This window comes from Rhinatrema bivittatum, chromosome 4 (assembly GCF_901001135.1).
Source record: "Rhinatrema bivittatum chromosome 4, aRhiBiv1.1, whole genome shotgun sequence".
Taxonomy (NCBI): Eukaryota; Metazoa; Chordata; class Amphibia; order Gymnophiona; family Rhinatrematidae; genus Rhinatrema; species Rhinatrema bivittatum.
In genome coordinates, this window is record NC_042618.1 from 10,056,298 (window position 1) to 10,074,566 (window position 18,269).

Below are 18,269 nucleotides of genomic sequence, written 5' to 3' on the forward strand. Positions count from 1 at the left end.
TCCTTCCAGATTCCCCCCATGTAAATAGCTTCTACTCATGTATTCCGCATTTTATAAAAGTCACAAATAGTCTGTATTTTCGCTCTCAAGGATATATATTTGAGTATAAAAATTGGTGACTAGGGGCATTCCAGGACAGGACCGACACTTACATGCACAAGTTGCTATTTTAAAAGACACACACACGTACATTTGTTACACCTGCTAATTATCTAGCGTAAGTGACATTAAATGTGTTTATTATGTAGCACTGACTGGGTGGGAGGTCTGTGTGAATTGGAGGGGGGAGGGGGATTCAGGCTGAAGAATCAAGAGGGTCTCTATGACCTGGAGAAGGACTGGGAGAACTGGTAGACTAATAGGTAAACTGGTTAATTTCCTTGACACGCATGTATTAAAATTGGCTGACTTATGCAAGTAAATCCTAATTTGCATTCATACATAAAGTAAACGTGCATATATTTTAAAATAGGTAGGAAACGTACGTACGCTCAACACATTAATGTACTTGGTTTTGATGCATTGTATGTATTCTCGCAAGAGTATACATACGCGCGTTTATTACGGCGTAAATATAGGCGGATTTTATAATACATGCGTATGTGATGTGCTCAGGTTAGATATAAGTCGCCCTGCGCAGTTGCTTAAAAGTTATCCTCCCTCTGGCTAGAGGAGGAATACGAAGAACCGTGGTAACCTGCAGTTACTTCTGGAATAACATTTTCCGCATGAGGATATCCCACAGGAAGAGGCAGTTACGTCCCTAAACAGAAGGCAGTGAGGCAAGTGCACCCGCAAATATTCTGCACTGCTCACAGTCACCCAGGTTGAGAATCAGCAAAACCTGACAATGTATTCCCTTGCCAGGAAGAAAGAGCACAAACAGGTTTCCAGATTGTAAATCTGTTCCATTTTTCCACTTCCTTATTCCATAATTCTCCGTTCAGTGCCCCACTGCTCAGGTAAGGGTTAATTCCCATGGAGTTCAAAGTCCAAGGGAGCGAGAGAAAGCTGCCAGACCCAAATGAAAGAAAAACTGATTCTGAACATGATAAATGCAATACGACGGGGAGAGGTGGATAACATTATAGCCCTGCAGCATAGCATTTTTTGTAAAGTACTTTTATGATCTTTGTAAGCATTATTCTGCTAACAAAGACGGTGGAAAAAAATCTAAAGATTTTGTCCTACTCTTTTCATGCATGTGCTAGCTGCCTAATGTGGAAATAGTGACTTTACACCTGTGGCCTACAGTGTTCCCGAACGGGCCTCGGGTAGTGTTCCTTCAAATGAGTCTGAAACGCTGTTCTTTTGTGCTTCAACCACTGTTTTACCGCAAATGCATGTGAAATCTGCAGTGGAATGCATGTCTAATCCTCTATCATGGGAATAAAACTGTACACAGCAAAAGAAAAAGCAAAACACACACGTCAAAGAGGGAAAATACAATGAAAGAGACGGTGGTGACAAAATAAACTTATGGGGGGGTCCCCCTGGTCGCCACTAGATGGCACTAGATCCCTGCCATAGGTTTTCCAGCTTAGTGGGAGAGGCCATTCCTGTGCAGCACCTCCCCTTGAGGCTGGCCTGCATGGTATCTCCTTAGTCCTCCGGGGGTGGGGCTAGTGGCTCAGAAAGTGTGGTCAGTTTGAGTTGCTCTGAGGGCGAAGGAGCTGTTTTTCACTAGTCTTAATCTGAGTTAGGCCTGCCTTGCCTGCTGGGTCTGCAGTGCACTCCTTGCCCGTCAGGAACTGTCTCCAGGTTTCAATGCACGTTTGGGATTCTTGAGTTCACCCTGGGGTGAAACCCTGCTTGGTGCTGGTAAGGGACAAGCCCCAGTTCCAGCAGCCAGGGGTGAGAAGACCTGTGTACCCCTCACTCTCCAAGTGGAAGGGTCGCAGGGACTCCTCACCTTGGAGGGAGATTTTGGACTCTGAAGAGTATCGCTTTTTGGTTTGTGAGAAGGTTTTAAGGCCACCCCTCCTTACGTGGAAGCTGGGTTATATTAGCCAGAGAGGTCAGACATTAGGAAGAGACAAGAGTTGGGGAAACCCACAACTGGATCTCCATCCTTTGGGAAACCGGTCGGGGAGAAGAAAGATCTGGACATTTGGACCTAAGGTAGGAGGTTTTCCATGATTTGCAGATCCCCTCACGCATAAGGAGTCCCCTGCAAGCCTGGGGCAACTTCCACACTCAGTGCAGCAGTAACAAGTTCAAATCCCAGAATTTGATGTAAAGGACAGGCACACAGAGGAAGAAAATGCAAAGATCCAAGGGGATGGCACACAACTTGGTTGGACAATTATTTAATCTGAAGAATTAGTAAAGTTATTTTGGACCCCCCCACCTCTGTGTCCAGCCTGTCTGTCCCGGCAGTACAGCTGTCACAGAAGGACAAAGTCATGCACACAGTGCACGGAAAGTCACCTCACTGCCTGGACCAAGAAGGACCACCTTCACCCCCACAGAAAGAAGGAGACGCCCAGAAATAAATTCTTCTGTGCGACCTCTGGAGATCGCTAAATCCAGGAAAAAAAGGGTTACAGACTCGAATGAGTCAAACATATACAGCCACCATCAGCCAAAACGATATGGAACCAAACTATGTTACAATTGATATAAGAGGGATATTAAACGTAAGCGCCGCCGACAAAGCAGCCTGTAGTGCATACTCTCAGTCATTTACCCTCTCTACAAAGTTAAAGGTGAATTGCAAAACGTGCCGAGCATGTTCTGTGTATCCACTTTCATGCACAGAGCTGTATAAAGGAAAGGAAAACACGGATCTTATTGCAGATGTACTAATCTGATTTGTTTGATATCAAACTGGCAGCGAGCATGGGAAAAGGAAAAGTTGCAATGAATTTTGATAAATGGGCAGAATTCAGAAATGTGATAGGTGGAGCCCAGTGCTATATTTTGGATACGGTTCTAGTCAATAAAACCCCTCAGTGGGTCTCCAGCCTGCCAGAGATTGACTCTGGCCGCAGGAGCCAGAGAAAAGTCAGTTTGATGGATGGTTACCAAATGGGGATAGGATTTTTTAAAAAGCTGGCAACTGGTTCAGAACATTTTAGTCCTGAGGTCACCTAAAGGTCCTCTCGGCTAATGAGGTAATACGCGTGGAGGAGGGGGGAGAACATTCGCGCTGCAGGAAAGTTTCATTAGCAGTGCTTGTGTCAAAACAAAATCTTCTGTCCTCGTCGGCTTGCGACTGGCTTTCATTTCCGTGAGCCTTAAGAAGCTCGGAAAGCAATGCCATGTGAGCTTTCTCTCAGACGCGTTATGGGGCCCGGTCGCTGGAGGAGTTCACCCCACGATATTGTGAGCCCGCCCGCCAAGATCGCCTTTAGGGCTGAATTTTCAAAAGCCATCTCCGCGCACAGGCGGCTGCTCGACAGCAGCCCGGGGGCTCGGTGTGCATAAAAGTGAGCGCGCGTTTGTGCAAACTGGAAAGAGGAACTGCAGGGGGGAGGGCAGGGCTGGGGTGGAGCTGGAACCTATATTCCCGCCGTTTCATTTTATAAGCATGGAGTGAACTTCCAAAAGTGCTTTTGCGTGTAAAAATACAGAGCGCACGTGCGCATAAGTATCGAGCGTGCACGAACTGTGCATGCTATTTTATAAACGGCAAGAGTAGCTTCCATTTTATGGAGGAAGAAAGGGGTGAGTTAGGAGCGGTCTGGGGATAGGGCTCAGACAATAGGAACAATATGCAGCTTCCCATGCCTTTTCAGCCTGAAACAGGCAGCCCCTTTTTTTCAGCAGCAGCCAATTCATATTTATAACTGCATACAGTATTCCAGCAAGTAATAAGTATTAACTTTCAGCCTCGTATTGCCTTTCCAAGAATTTAAAATCTGTTTCATTGCAAATGAAATGAGAAAATCTTTTTTTTTTTTTTTCCCGTCTGGTTTCATATCATTCTTTAAGGCCATTAAGTTCCAGATTATCACACCACATGATAACTCCACTTTGAAATGTTGATGTGAGATCGCTAAGAGGGTAATTTCAGAAAGCATTTACATGCTCAAATTGGGTTTTACAGTGCTAAATGCACTTTACCCGTGTAAGTGGGCTTTTGAAAATTGCTACAGTGCATGCCACTGAGTTGTACATGGGATATTCACGTGTAGGTGTGCTTTACACGCATAAATGGCTTTTGAAAATTGCTGTGATAAAATGTTACATTTGCATGTGTAAATCCTTTTAAAATAACCTTTAAATCTTAGCCCAGAAACTTTGTAAATTATGACAGAAATAAAGTATATGAGATAATAAAGTAGTCAGGTCTAACACTTAGCATCATTTAAGGCACTTAACGTGACAACTTTAACCGGGCTCCATACTGCAAGATGTACTACAAAGAAGAGAAATTGCATTAACTGAAGCAGATGATAAGATCTTTATTGATCTATACCAAAATGCATCCCAGACTTTCTGATCCAATTCATCCCCAATATCCTTCTTCCACACCTTTTCAATTTCAATACTTGTAGGATCCAATATTCAAAGGTATCCAGTTATCTTAGAAGGGATATTCAGTGCAATAACTGGATAAATTATATAGTTGTGCAGGGTGGAGTCTGAGAGAGAGCGAGAGAGCCTCTGTAGAGGCCAATATATAAATTTACTATTTATACCACTGTGGTGAGGTTTGGGGGCGGGGTAGGTTTGATGGACGCACTTTTACATACACAGTCAGAGGTATAAACAGAAATCACTGAAGATTTTCTATCATTTGGACTGATGAAAGGTAAAAGAACAATGTTCTCTCTACCAAGCTTGATTGAACCTAGGTAGAGAGTACAATATATCAAAATGGCACCCTCTGTTGGAGGGAATATGCCGGAGTTAATTAACTCCAGCATGACCCCAGGGGACAGCGTCATTTGGCTCTCAAGCACTGAAGAAAGAAGAGGAAGAATAGGAGCTCCCAGACATGGGCTCCAAGGCCTGGGCCTGACTCTGGGCTGAGGTCCAGGCAAATCAGGACCCTGCCTCTGGGCCAAAGCCGTGGCATTGGGCTTTGGTCTGGGCTGAGGCCCTGGCGTCGGGACCTGGCCTCTGAGTTAGGTCGCAGCATTGTCCTGGGTCTAGGACAAGGCCCAGGCATTGAGATCCAGGCCTTAAAGCCTGGGCCTTGCGTAGAGCGTAGGCTGTGGTAGCGGTGACCTACCACGGCCTAGGCCTATGCAAGGCAGAAGCTTCAGCCTGGGCCTAGGCATTGGGACCATCCTGATGCTTAGGCCCAGGCTGAATCAGGCTTGCGTAGGCCTAGGCCATGGTAGGTTGCCGCGATCTCGGTCTAAGTCATACACAAGGCCCAGTCTAAGCTTCTGTGTTGGATCCACTCTGAACAGGGTAAGTGGGGGGCTGGGGAGGATTCTGGCCCTGACATTGTTTTTTGAGTGGTAGGGATGGGTGGGGGCTTGAGAGGACTCAATTAGGCCCTGTTTCTTTTTTTTTTTTTTTTTTTAATATTTATTTCATTATTTTTTTTTAAACAAAATAATGATATAAACATTTGATGAAATGAAATTCATGGAAAATGAAACCCCCCGAAAAGAAAATGAAAAACAAAATGAACATTTTTCTTCTTCCCACCCTGTTCCATAGCACCTAACTTTAGAAGCAGACTTTCTGGATGGCATTCAATCCAATGGGAGGTTAAAATCTCTGCCTATCACGTTTGGATTATTTATTTTCAATGTCAGCAATGCTCTGGGCAATAGCCTTAAAGAAATCTGGGGAATGAATTGTGGGAGCATAAACATTAAATAAAACAATGTTTTCCCCATTCCCCTGGATCGCCACTCTTGCCCCACATCCTTCAGTATCAGATTCCTGAGAGGTCACATTAAGACCACTTTTTTTTTTACATAAAATTGCCGTTCTACTTTTCTTTCCAACTGCAAGAGGAAGCACAAGAACCAGGAATCCCACAGCGGACAAGTTCAGAGATTCATTGAAGTTCCGATGAGGCTCTGGAAATTTTTAAGGTAAAGCAGTGCTTTCTTTTTATGGGATTAAGAAAGCCTTTTACATTCAGCCAGAGAAACTTCATAGTGGATGCCATAATAAAATAAATAAATAAAGGGTTGGTTATAGACAAAAGGAATAACTTCCTAGCAAAAATGAAAGGTATCTGAACAGTCTTAAGACTTAAAATTGCTAACGTTTGTGACATAAACTTGCAGCGGCCCCCAAACGACAGGAAAACGAGAACCATGCTAGTAAACATCCCAATCACAGCAGGCTGAATAAATTAGCTTGATTTCTCTGCCAAACCAAAACCCCGAACCAACAAAGGAGAAAAGAACCACAAGTATAGCTCCCCCAATTAGTTATAATAATCTGGCTCCCACTTCCAACTAGAATAACCATACTAGCTAAGGCATCAGACATACCCTCTCCTAACCAGACACACTTCAGCTCATATAATTAATAGTAGTAAATCAAAGAATGATATGGAAGGTTCCCAACATCTCATATTAACTTAGACCCAATAATGCCCATAATATCCCTAGAGCATAACTTCAATGTACTGGAGAAACGTAGGGCAAATGCATTGCACACCAAATCTCACATTTCTCCTATATACCCAGGTCATTTATACTAGCCCAATGGTCGGAGATCATGTGCAAGTGACCAGTTTTGTTAGTCACCGTTGTGAATGCAAAGTACATCTACACAGTCAACTAACTGAGCTAAAAAGCTAGAACAGCTATAGATAAAAAAAAAAATACAAAAATGACAGTACCATGGTCTCAATCATCATTAACATGACCCCACCTCCCTACGTGTGCACACACACGCACACACACGCACACTCATCTTGCAGAATAGCTGCACACAGGAGAATTCCAATATTCAAGAACATATAACGTAACTGCAGAGGAAGCAGCAATTAGCATAAAGCCATTGGGCACAGTATGAACAGCTTAAATTTCAAATGTCCTCACACCAAAACAAAAATAAAGAAGAGAGGCTATATTGGCCTTGAGATCAAAGTCCACTGAGTGTAGGCAAAAGTGGACATCACTGTCAGCAAGGTATTGTCTTATTATGCTCCATACTCGATCCAGTGAGATTTTCAATGTATGCCTGTAACAATTTGGGGTCTTCAAAGCTTTTTAGTTGAGTTGTTCATTCTTACCCTCATTCTTGCTGGGTAAAACAGACCCTGTCGAGTGTTCAGGGATTTCAGTTGAGGTTGCATAGCCGGTTGTTTACGACACAGTGCAGGTCCTTATTCCGGTCAGGCAGGATACGAACAGCTTTCCCTTCAAAGCACAGCCTAGCCTGCAGCCTCACTCTTTGCAGACTATCCAGCATAGAAGGCAGAGCCCCAGGAGCCTGAACCGAAGGTGAACAGTGAGCTCTTTCTATTTTGAAGGGTTTATCGAAGTTTAAGTCTAGAAGCTAAAAAGGTGAATTTTCAAAGGCTTACTCGTGTAAAAAAGGCCATATATGCATGTATGTGGCCCGACCACGCACAATCCATATTTATCAACCTTCTGTGATCCTGCCAGGTACTTGTGACCTGGATTAGCCACTGTTGGGCTTGATGGACTTTTGGTCTGACCCAGTATGGAAAATCTTATGTTCCTTTGTCACATAAGCATGCATATGCGTGTTTGTGAATAAAAGGGGCATGTTGGGGGCGTTTTGGGGTGGGTTAGCATGTACTCGCATAATAAAGTATTGTAAAAACGACCTATGAGCAAATGTCATCCAACTTACACGTGTTCATTTACTATTGCTTATTTACGTACCCTAGTGCAAACTTTCATTTTGATTGTGGGCGTGGTGTTTTGCAGGTTGGCTTCTCCGGGGAAGAGGACACAGGAGCAGGTTAGGGAGTGAGGGGGAGTATTCCTGGGACAGACCGGGACCTACAGGGTGGAAACTGAGACATACCAGTTTATACTGGGGGTTACTGGAACAGATTTGGGGGGGAACGGTCATACAGAGCATTAAAAGATGGGTGGATTGTGTGTTACTAGGACATACTGGGGGTGAAATTGTCTAATTCGTCCAAAACGATTGCACATCCCTACCCAGTATAGCAAAGCAAGAAGAGACCAAGTGTGAGAGGAGCACCCCAAGGCTCTAAAAGAGGTTTCCACTTACCGGCAACAGTGCCATGAACCCTTGCTGGCATCTCAAGTGGAAGACCTGCACTAGCACTCTAAGTCAAGATGAAGGGAGAACAAAGCAGAAAAGGTGGCAGTGAAACCTCCAAGGCAGGCACCGATAAAGGGGCCAAGCAGCAAAGAGCGACTCGATCTTCCAGCATGCCTTTTAAAACAATTATTACAAAATGCCTCTTCAAGACTCTTGCTAGGAACCAGGAAATGTGATCACATTATACCCTCACCGATCTCACTGCTGCCAATACAAGCCCAAATTTATTTTAAAGTATTAATGCTGATCTTCAGAACCATCCATTCCCGTAACACCGGTATGATCGGTGTGACATGACAAGCATGCATACCTCAGCGAACACCGAGATCTCAAAATAAAGGACGACTGACTGTTCCCACAATACGGAGTACACATCTGATGCAAGTAAGAGACCTTGGGGTAGATTTTAAAACATACACGTGTGCGTCCACATGCGCGCGCTTCCCGGCACGCGCACATGGATGCACTGATTTTATAACATGCATGTGCCGGCGTGTGAATGTTATAAGATCCATTGACCATGCGCACAGGATTTGATAATCCGTGCACGCATGTACGAGCGGCGTGCGCAAGGGGGGATGAATTTTTGCAAAGTCTGCACGGCAATGCAATTGGGCCTTCCCCAGTTCCCTCCCAGTCCACTTCAATGGGAGGGAACTTCCCTAACCCCCTGCCTAACCTTCCTTCCCCTCTCCTCCCCACCCCCTAAAGCTGACTTACCTTGCCAGAATTTTTTTATTTTATTACTTTGCTGCTCTTCGGGAGCAGAAGTAATTTACACGTGCCGGCCGACTGCCAGTGTGCGCTTCCCCAGGACAGCGGCTAACGGCCACTGTCCCACCCTGCTCCACCCCCCACCCCCCCCAGTCAACCTCTTTCTCAGGGCCTGGAACTTGTGCACATATTGGCACTTGTGCGTTTTCACCACTTAGGCGTGTGGCCGGCCCCTTTTGAAAATGTGTACAGTGCGCGCAGGGCCGGGCCATGTGCGTAAGTGGCAATTTTTATGCACGTGACGACTGTGTTTTCCATAGCGGGTCCAAAGCTATGGAACTCTCTACCTGAGATGCTACGTTTAATATCAGACAGAAAAAGATTTAAATGTGAACTATAAATGCTTATAACCTAACTTAAAACATCAGAAAGAAGAGAGCTACAAAAAAACAAGGGCAAGAAATATTAAGTGAAGCATGACAAATCAATTTAACGAGAGAATGTAAGAATCATTTCAGCGTACTAACTAAAATGTGAAATTTGTTACATCATTTTATTTTCTGTTCTTCTCGTTAGATCTTTAATCAAATATTAGAGATGTGAATTGTGTGATCGATCGTCTTAACGATCAATTTTGGCTGGGGGGGGGAGGGAATCTGATCATCGCGGTTTTGTTTTTTTTAAAATCGTGTAAATCGTAAATCGGGGGAGGGCGGGAAAACCGGCACACTAAAACATCCCTAAAACCCACCCCGACCCTTTAAAATAAATCCCCCGAACTCCCCCAAAATGTCTTAAATTACCTGGGGTCCAGTGGGGGGGTCCCGGTGTGATCTTCCACTCTCGGGCCACGGCTGCGTTAATAGAAATGGCGCCGGCGCCATTTTGGTTCCTGTCCCCCGATGTCACGAGCACAGGAGATCGCTCCCGGACCCCCGCTGGACCCCCAGGGACTTTTGGCCAGCTTGGGGGGGGCTTCCTGACCCCCACAAGACTTGCCAAAAGTCCAGCGGGGGTCCGGAAGCGACCTCCTGCACTCGAATCGTATTTGCCGTATTACAAAATGGCGACGGCCATACGGCCAGCGCCATTTTGCAATACGGCAATATGGCCATACGGCCAGCGCCATTTTGTATTGCAAAATGGCGCCAATATGGCCATACGGCCGGCGCCATTTTGTATTGCAAAATGGCGCCAATATGGCCATACGGCCGGTGCCGTTTTGCAATACGGCTATATGGCCAGCGCCATTTTGCAATACGGCAATATGGCCATTCGGCCGGTGCCATTTTGTATTGCAAAATGGCGCCAATATGGCCATACGGCCGGTGCCATTTTGCAATACGGCAATATGGCCATACGGCCGGCGCCATTTTGCAATACAAAATGGCGCCGGCCGTATGGCCATATTGCCGTATTGCAAAATGGCGCCGGCCGTATGGCCGGCGCCATTTTGCAATACGGCAATACGATTCGAGCGCAGGAGGTCGCTTCCGGACCCCCGCTGGACTTTTGGCAAGTCTTGTGGGGGTCAGGAGGCCCCCCCCAAGCTGGCCAAAAGTCCCTGGGGGTCCAGCGGGGGTCCGGGAGCGATCTCCTGCGCTCGTGACTTCGGGGGACAGGAACCAAAATGGTGCCGGCGCTACTTTTGCCTTTACCTAGTTTTCTCATCTAGTTCTGGCTATGAACACAGCATACCCTGTCTACTCACTATCTATAAGTTTCTCTACAGCTCAGCAACCCTGGGATCGCTGTTCCAGTGCCTGAGGGACTTCAGCCCTGCTGGGCATATCAGCTCACTACTGCCACCTCTGGTGGTTCTACTAACCTGTCTAATAAAAGAATTATCTGTGTCTGTCTCCATACTCCAGCCTGGCTGGTGGTCCCTCTCAGGATATCCTCCTGGGGGCGCTGTCATCTGCCATTGGCCCAAGGATCCACCTATCTACATTCCTCTACGGCCGAGTGCCTCTCCAAGCACTCCGCTGGTAACAGATGGCTACTTCTCTCCATCAGGAGTCTTCAGCTACAGATTCATAACAGCTTGCTACGCCGCAGTCTATACCTTAACAGTTTGTTAACTACTCCCTCTACAGGAGCTGAGCATATCAGATTGCTAACTCCTTTTTCCACAGGAGCCAGTTCATAACAGATTGCTAACTCCTCCCTTCTTGAGGAGTGAAGCATAACACCAAGATCAGTTCCAAATTAACTGAGACCTAGTGCGCCACGTCTTTTGTTCTTTTCTTCATATTAGATAGTTGTTTCCTAAGTTCTGATAAGTTGGAATGGTTTCAGAATTACTGTTTATTAATTCTTTGACCTGAAGTATCTCGTTCATTATGGTGTGCAATGAAATGTCAGCTTCTTTATCAGGCACCATCTTTCCCGGAAATGGAGAATCATGCTTGGGCCTTTTAGCTCCATGCTGTAACGCTGTAGAAAGCTCCTCTTTCAAAATCTTGCTCACGGCCATGTTCTTGAGCAAGTTCTAGGAATGGATATAAAAAAAAATTAGTAGAACAAGTCAAGAAATGTGTTGATGGTTGTCAAAGATTCTCTCACGCAGGCATTCTGTTCGATGTTCACTACTGCCTCGTCCACCCCTGCAGTGAGGTACAATTTAAAACACAAACACACATAATTCAATCTTTAATTCTTTTCCTGTACATAAAAGGCTTTTTTTGATCTTAGTTTCGAAAGCATATTATGACATTCTTAGATAAAATGTTGAAACTGTTTGCTTAGGGCAGACAGGAAGATGAAGAAAGAAAAATGATGATGGCTGTTGAAGTCCGGGAAGACTTTGATGTGGATTCCAGTTCGCAATTAGAAGTGGTCAGATCCAAGCCTACTATGAAGAACTGCGTTCGTAGTTGGACACCATATATGAATGCACCATACTATCATAGCAATTTTCAACAGCCCGTTTACCCGCATTAAGTGCCCTTAACACTGGCAATACAATAGCACATAGGGTAGCAGTTTTTCTTTTGTTTTAAAGCACCAGAGCTTTTCCAGAGTTCTCAATGAAAACCTTTAGTTCCTAAGCATTCTCTCGCTGTCTGAAATTAAACCTGCTTGGAGAAGCACAGAGACTAACGTCCCGATTACGGGTTGAAATCTTGCTCTGACTGACAGTGGGCCAAAAGTCATTGGCCTCTGAGTCATTTGGCTTTCTTTGTAAGATGAGCCGATGGACTCAGTCTAGCTCCCAGCGGACAGGTGGCCACATCACCACTGTTGTCACCAATTAGCACCCTTTTTGGCAATCTCAGAATAGATGGCAAGGGGGTTGAATGGGCTTGCAGAATGAGCTACTCTTTCACCCTCAGAGGTGAAATCTGTTCCATGAATAAATGGATTTCCATTCCCAGTGCTGTCAGTCTAGAGCAAGAAAACATTTTTAAAAGGATTTAAATCCCTAAAAAAAACCCAAAAAAAACCCCCACCTCTCCATTCTGATTTGTGTTAGGGATTACAACTGCATCATTGTGTCTTCCTTGTGGCCAAGACCATTTTTCTTCTTGATAGGCCTGGGAGTCATCAGAGATGATACTACCCAGGCGCGGAAAGGGAATGTTTCCTTATTAAAAGGCAAAGAATCTGTTGTGAAATAACAAATTACTCCAGTGTGCAGATACATCTGCTTGCCACATGCAAAAGTTACCCTGTGCTCCCAGAGTTTAGGTTCAGCCGTGGCTGCTTTGCAGGAGTATGAGCTAGAATGTTTTCCAAAGAATGGAAAAAAAAAAACAAAACAACCCCACGTGTGCTCCATCGTCCTTCCCAAAACTCTCTACAGCCCTGCAATTATTTTCTCGGTGTTTTTCCAAGCAGTCATTCCGTCCTAACAGGCAGTAATTTAATTTGTTGTTTGGGGTTAAACTACAAAAGACCTGAATCGTGTAAGGAAAAGAAAGCGTGAGAGAGATGGGAAAACTCTTTCAAAGCCCACAGAATTTGCTCTGATTTCTCTGTAAAATGCAAGAGCAGACGGCAATCAAAGTCAGTTTGAAGCAGAGAAGAAACTGGTTAAGCAGTGGGAGGAAGTTAGGAAGAGAAAGAAAAAAGGCTGGCTGGGCAGCCGGAGGAGGAGAAAAGATTGAGTAGGCAACTTGAGAGGAGAACAGGGCTGAAAGGGCAACTGAATAAGAGATGGGTGGACAATAGGAAAGGGAAAAAGGAATAGGTGGTTAAACCAGTAAGGAATGGGGGCTGAGAGAGGAACAATAGAAGAATAAATGGCTGTGTGGGCACCGAGAGATGAACATACCTGGTGGAGATAAAAAAAAAAAGGGAAGAAGGCGCTGGAAGCCATGGGATACTGACAGGCTAATGTGTGTTAAGAGCACAGTTTTAGCACACAGGTAAAAAAAAATTGCTAATGCTAATGCTGTGCTAATGCATCAGGAGTTAAAATGTGCGGACAGCACAGGCTGAAGACTGAGGCCACGGGGCAAGGCAGGAAAGCCCAAGGCGTCCACAAGAAAGATGCAACAAGGCGGCCATGCGGGCCACACAGAAGGAAAGCAAGGCAGGGCCAATGCAAAGAGCCAAGGCGACTCAATGCAGAGGCACTGAGGTCTGGGAGAGGCAGGGCGAACTAGGGCTGGCCCTGCTGCATCATGGGAGCATCAAGGAGGTGGCTAGCACAGGATAGAGGGGGCCTCCATGAGGACCTCTATGGGCAAAATAAGATATAACTAAATGAATACTTAAATAAAGCTTGCTGGGCAGATAGACCACTTGGGTCTTTTTCTGGTGCCATTTACCGTATTTTCCGGCGTATAAGATGAGTTTTTAACCCCTGAAAATCTTCTCAAAAGTCAGGGGTCGTCTTATATGCCAGGTGTCGTCTTATAGGGCGTATAATTAATTTATAAGCCCTTCCTGTCTCCAAGACTATCAGAGCGGTAATCCCTCTGGCCCGCCCTTGTATCCTATTACCGGTTATGGATGTGAATCGTTATCGTTTTGGGGGAGGGCAGGAAAAATGGCACATAAAAATAACCCCTAAACCCACCCCGACCCTTTAAAACTAATCCCTCAGCTTCCCCCATCCTCCCGACCCCCCCCCCCCAAAAAAAAAACATTTTACAGGTACCTGGTGGTCCAATGGGGGTCCCGGGAGCGATCTCCTGCTCTCGGGCCGTCGGCTGCCACTAATCAAAATGGCGCCGATGGCCCTTTGCCCTTACCATGTGACAGGGTATCCGTGCCATTGGCCGGCCCCTGTCACATGGTAGGAGCACTGGACGGCCGGCACCATGTGACAGGGTATCCGTGCCATTGGCCGGCCCCTGTCACATGGTAGGAGCACTGGACGGCCGGCGCCAGATGGCGCCGGCCGTCCAGTGCTCCTACCATGTGACAGGGGCCGGCCAATGGCACGGATACCCTGTCACATGGTAAGGGCAAAGGGCCAGATGGCGCCGGCCGTCCAGTGCTCCTACCATGTGACAGGGGCCGGCCAATGGCACGGATACCCTGTCACATGGTAAGGGCAAAGGGCCAGATGGCGCCGGCCGTCCAGTGCTCCTACCATGTGACAGGGGCCGGCCAATGGCACGGATACCCTGTCACATGGTAAGGGCAAAGGGCCAGATGGCGCCGGCCGTCCAGTGCTCCTACCATGTGACAGGGGCCGGCCAATGGCACGGATACCCTGTCACATGGTAAGGGCAAAGGGCCAGATGGCGCCGGCCGTCCAGTGCTCCTACCATGTGACAGGGGCCGGCCAATGGCACGGATACCCTGTCACATGGTAAGGGCAAAGGGCCAGATGGCGCCGGCCGTCCAGTGCTCCTACCATGTGACAGGGGCCGGCCAATGGCACGGATACCCTGTCACATGGTAAGGGCAAAGGGCCAGATGGCGCCGGCCGTCCAGTGCTCCTACCATGTGACAGAGGCCGGCCAATGGCACGGATACCCTGTCACATGGTAAGGGCAAAGGGCCAGATGGCGCCGGCCGTCCAGTGCTCCTACCATGTGACAGGGGCCGGCCAATGGCACGGATACCCTGTCACATGGTAAGGGCAAAGGGCCAGATGGCGCCGGCCGTCCAGTGCTCCTACCATGTGACAGGGGCCGGCCAATGGCACGGATACCCTGTCACATGGTAAGGGCAAAGGGCCAGATGGCGCCGGCCGTCCAGTGCTCCTACCATGTGACAGGGGCCGGCCAATGGCACGGATACCCTGTCACATGGTAAGGGCAAAGGGCCAGATGGCGCCGGCCGTCCAGTGCTCCTACCATGTGACAGGGGCCGGCCAATGGCACGGATACCCTGTCACATGGTAAGGGCAAAGGGCCAGATGGCGCCGGCCGTCCAGTGCTCCTACCATGTGACAGGGGCCGGCCAATGGCACGGATACCCTGTCACATGGTAAGGGCAAAGGGCCAGATGGCGCCGGCCGTCCATTGCTCCTACCATGTGACAGGGTATCCGTGCCAATGGCACGGATACCCTGTCACATGGTAAGGGCAAAGGGCCATCGATGCCATTTTGATTAGTGGTAGCCGACAGCCCGAGAGCGGGAGATCGCTCCCGGGACCCCCACTGGACCACCAGGTACCTGTAAAATGTTTTTGGGGGGGTCGGGAGGGTGGGGAAAACTGAGGGATTAGTTTTAAAGGGTCGGGGTGGGTTTTTTTTTTATCGGCTCGGGCGCAGCCGATAAAAAAAAAAAAAAAACCCGATCGGGCCGGATGAAAAAAAAAAACATGATGTGAATCGGAACCGGAATCGGAACCGATTCTGGTTCGATTCACATCTCTATTCCCGGTACCTCCTTCTCTGCCTCTCAGATCTCGCACATGCGCGTCTGCGCCACTTCACTGCAGTCCTCAGGAGCGAGATCTGAGAGGCAGAGAAGGAGGGTACCGGGAATAGGATACAAGGGCGGGCCAGAGGGATGCGTTACCGCTCTGATAGTCTTGGAGGCAGGGAGAGATGACCAATCCAAGCAGGATTTGTATACAGCAACCAGCCAATCGCCGATAAGGTACATCGCTTGCCGTGATTGGCTGGTTGTTGTATACTGGGCACCACATACAGTATATCACCAGTACATACAGTACAATATACAAATGTCCAACAGTCAAAACCCCATCATGGCTCCACCAGCAAGAAGAAAGAAATATGAAGCCAGTTTCAAACTTAAAGTTGTAAACTTTGCTAGGGAACATAATAACTGCGCTGCTGCAAGACAATATGGAGTAACAGAAAAGATGGTTCGAGACTGGAAAGCAAATAAAAAAGCATTAAAGAGTATGCCAAGGTGTAAGTATGCATTAAGAAGAGGCACCCCACGTTGACCAGAGCTCGAAAAACATGTAGCAGATATGGTGAATGAGCATCGCCAAAATGGTTATGTAGTGACAGAAGGGTAGTCTTATACAGCAAGTATATCCAAAACTCTATATTTTAACTGGAAAAGTTGGGGGTCATCTTATACGCCCAGTCGTCTTATACGCCGGAAAATACGGTACCTTGTTGCTATGTAATAAAGAGAATAGGAGGGATCAAGGGAAGGCTTAGACTGATTTAAAAAAAAAAAAAAAACCCAAACAATTTCCAGTTGAGGTGGGCGTCTAACATTTTTTAAATTTGGTTTAGTTTCTCACTTTTTTGGCTGTTGTTTTGCTTTATTTTCCATTTTCCTCTGGCCCCCGGCTTGCCACCTCCTCTAAGGAATATGCAGGACTCATGAATGCACTTTGCAAACCTTTAGCATAATCTTTACATGTCTTTACATTTCTATTAACTTTTCTTGCCAAAGTATTACAATCTGAATCATCTCACATATTTTACACAGGCTTAGGTTTCCATTTTGTAGAAATATAACATTCTCTGCAAGTGAAACAGATACCATCAGTGGTGCTTCTTAACATTTTTTAGCACTAACCTGAAAGGAAAGTTTCCACAACTCGAGCCCTGCAAACCACTCAGTTTTCCACAGGCCTGAGCTATCGTGTTGGTAGTACAGGTTTGCTGCCTCTTCCAGGGTCCATGCGGGACTGAGAAAACCCCACCCTCCTGCTGGCTATAATACGTTTATTCCATTCTGCAACTACTGAGCAGGTGTATTGCCCTTAAGCATGGCTGCCTTACAGCCACAGCATCTAACTGAGCATGCTCTATGCCCTCACTGTGTAAATATAGCGCATGGAGGTTACATGCACACCTCCACTTTCCAGGGATTTGAAGACGTTGGGCAGGCATAAAGGAACCAAACCAGTCTTTAACAAAGTCGGAATCTGTTAATTCTGCAGACAACATGGGATACTTTGTAACCTGCGTGATCAAACCTCCCTTGCCTCTCCATGCAGGGGGTCCAAGGAGTGTCAGGGGGTCCAACAGCACCATTTTGAACAAAGGCACTGATTTTCTCAGCTATCCTTTTAATCTCTTCTCCCCTCTACCTTCCTGTCTACTCCAGTCTCTTCTTCAAAGACTAGATACATTTCTCACAGCATAAAAAAAGTAATGGCCTTGTGAATTTTTAGTTATAAATTTTGAACTCAGTGTAAAAAAAAAAACCCTGTTAATCAGAAACCGAGCATATTCAAACTTACCAATTTACCACATTAGCTCCATTTCAACTGAAATTTATTTTCCATCCCTAAGTTTGCTTTTTTTTTTTTTTGCAAACGATAGTTGATTTCTTCTGCACAATAAGTACCAATTTGTTTGCAGAGATGATTGGAAAAGAGTGACAATGCATTGCACGCCAAACAGCACCAACAATAAGTGACAGACAGTAGAAAAAGCTGAACTGTATGAATTTGCAGCCCAAAACATTCTGTTCTGTGAAATCCTGCTTGTATATGTAAAAGAAGAGCTACAAGGACTCAGGAGTAAAGGAAAGACTTACTGAATTACAGGAGAAGTAGGCTACGGCCTCGAGCAGAAATGGAGATAATCTAGCAAGTGTGCAAGTTTGAGGTGAGCCCAAAATGAAGTGAACTGGATCTTTGTAGCAAAAGAAGGGGGAAGAAAAAGATAGTGTTAGGCATAGACTTGAAAACAGAAATTAATGGGGCGAGGGATAGGAGTGGGAGCAGCATAGACTGACACAAACCATATCCCAGTATCATATCATTATGCCACTGGTTGTAATTAATTTTGCTGCCTTAGCATGAGACTATCACACAACTACTACTACATATCATTTATATAGTGCTACTAGATGCAGACAGTGCTGTACAAGATACACCTAAGAGACCATTCTTGATCCATCGAGCTTAAACTCTAGTTAAGATGTACAGGTCAGGCAATTAAGAGGCTACAGGAGATTGGTTGTAATGGAGTGTACATTCCATACAAGCCTAACACTGCTCAGATGGTGGTTTTGA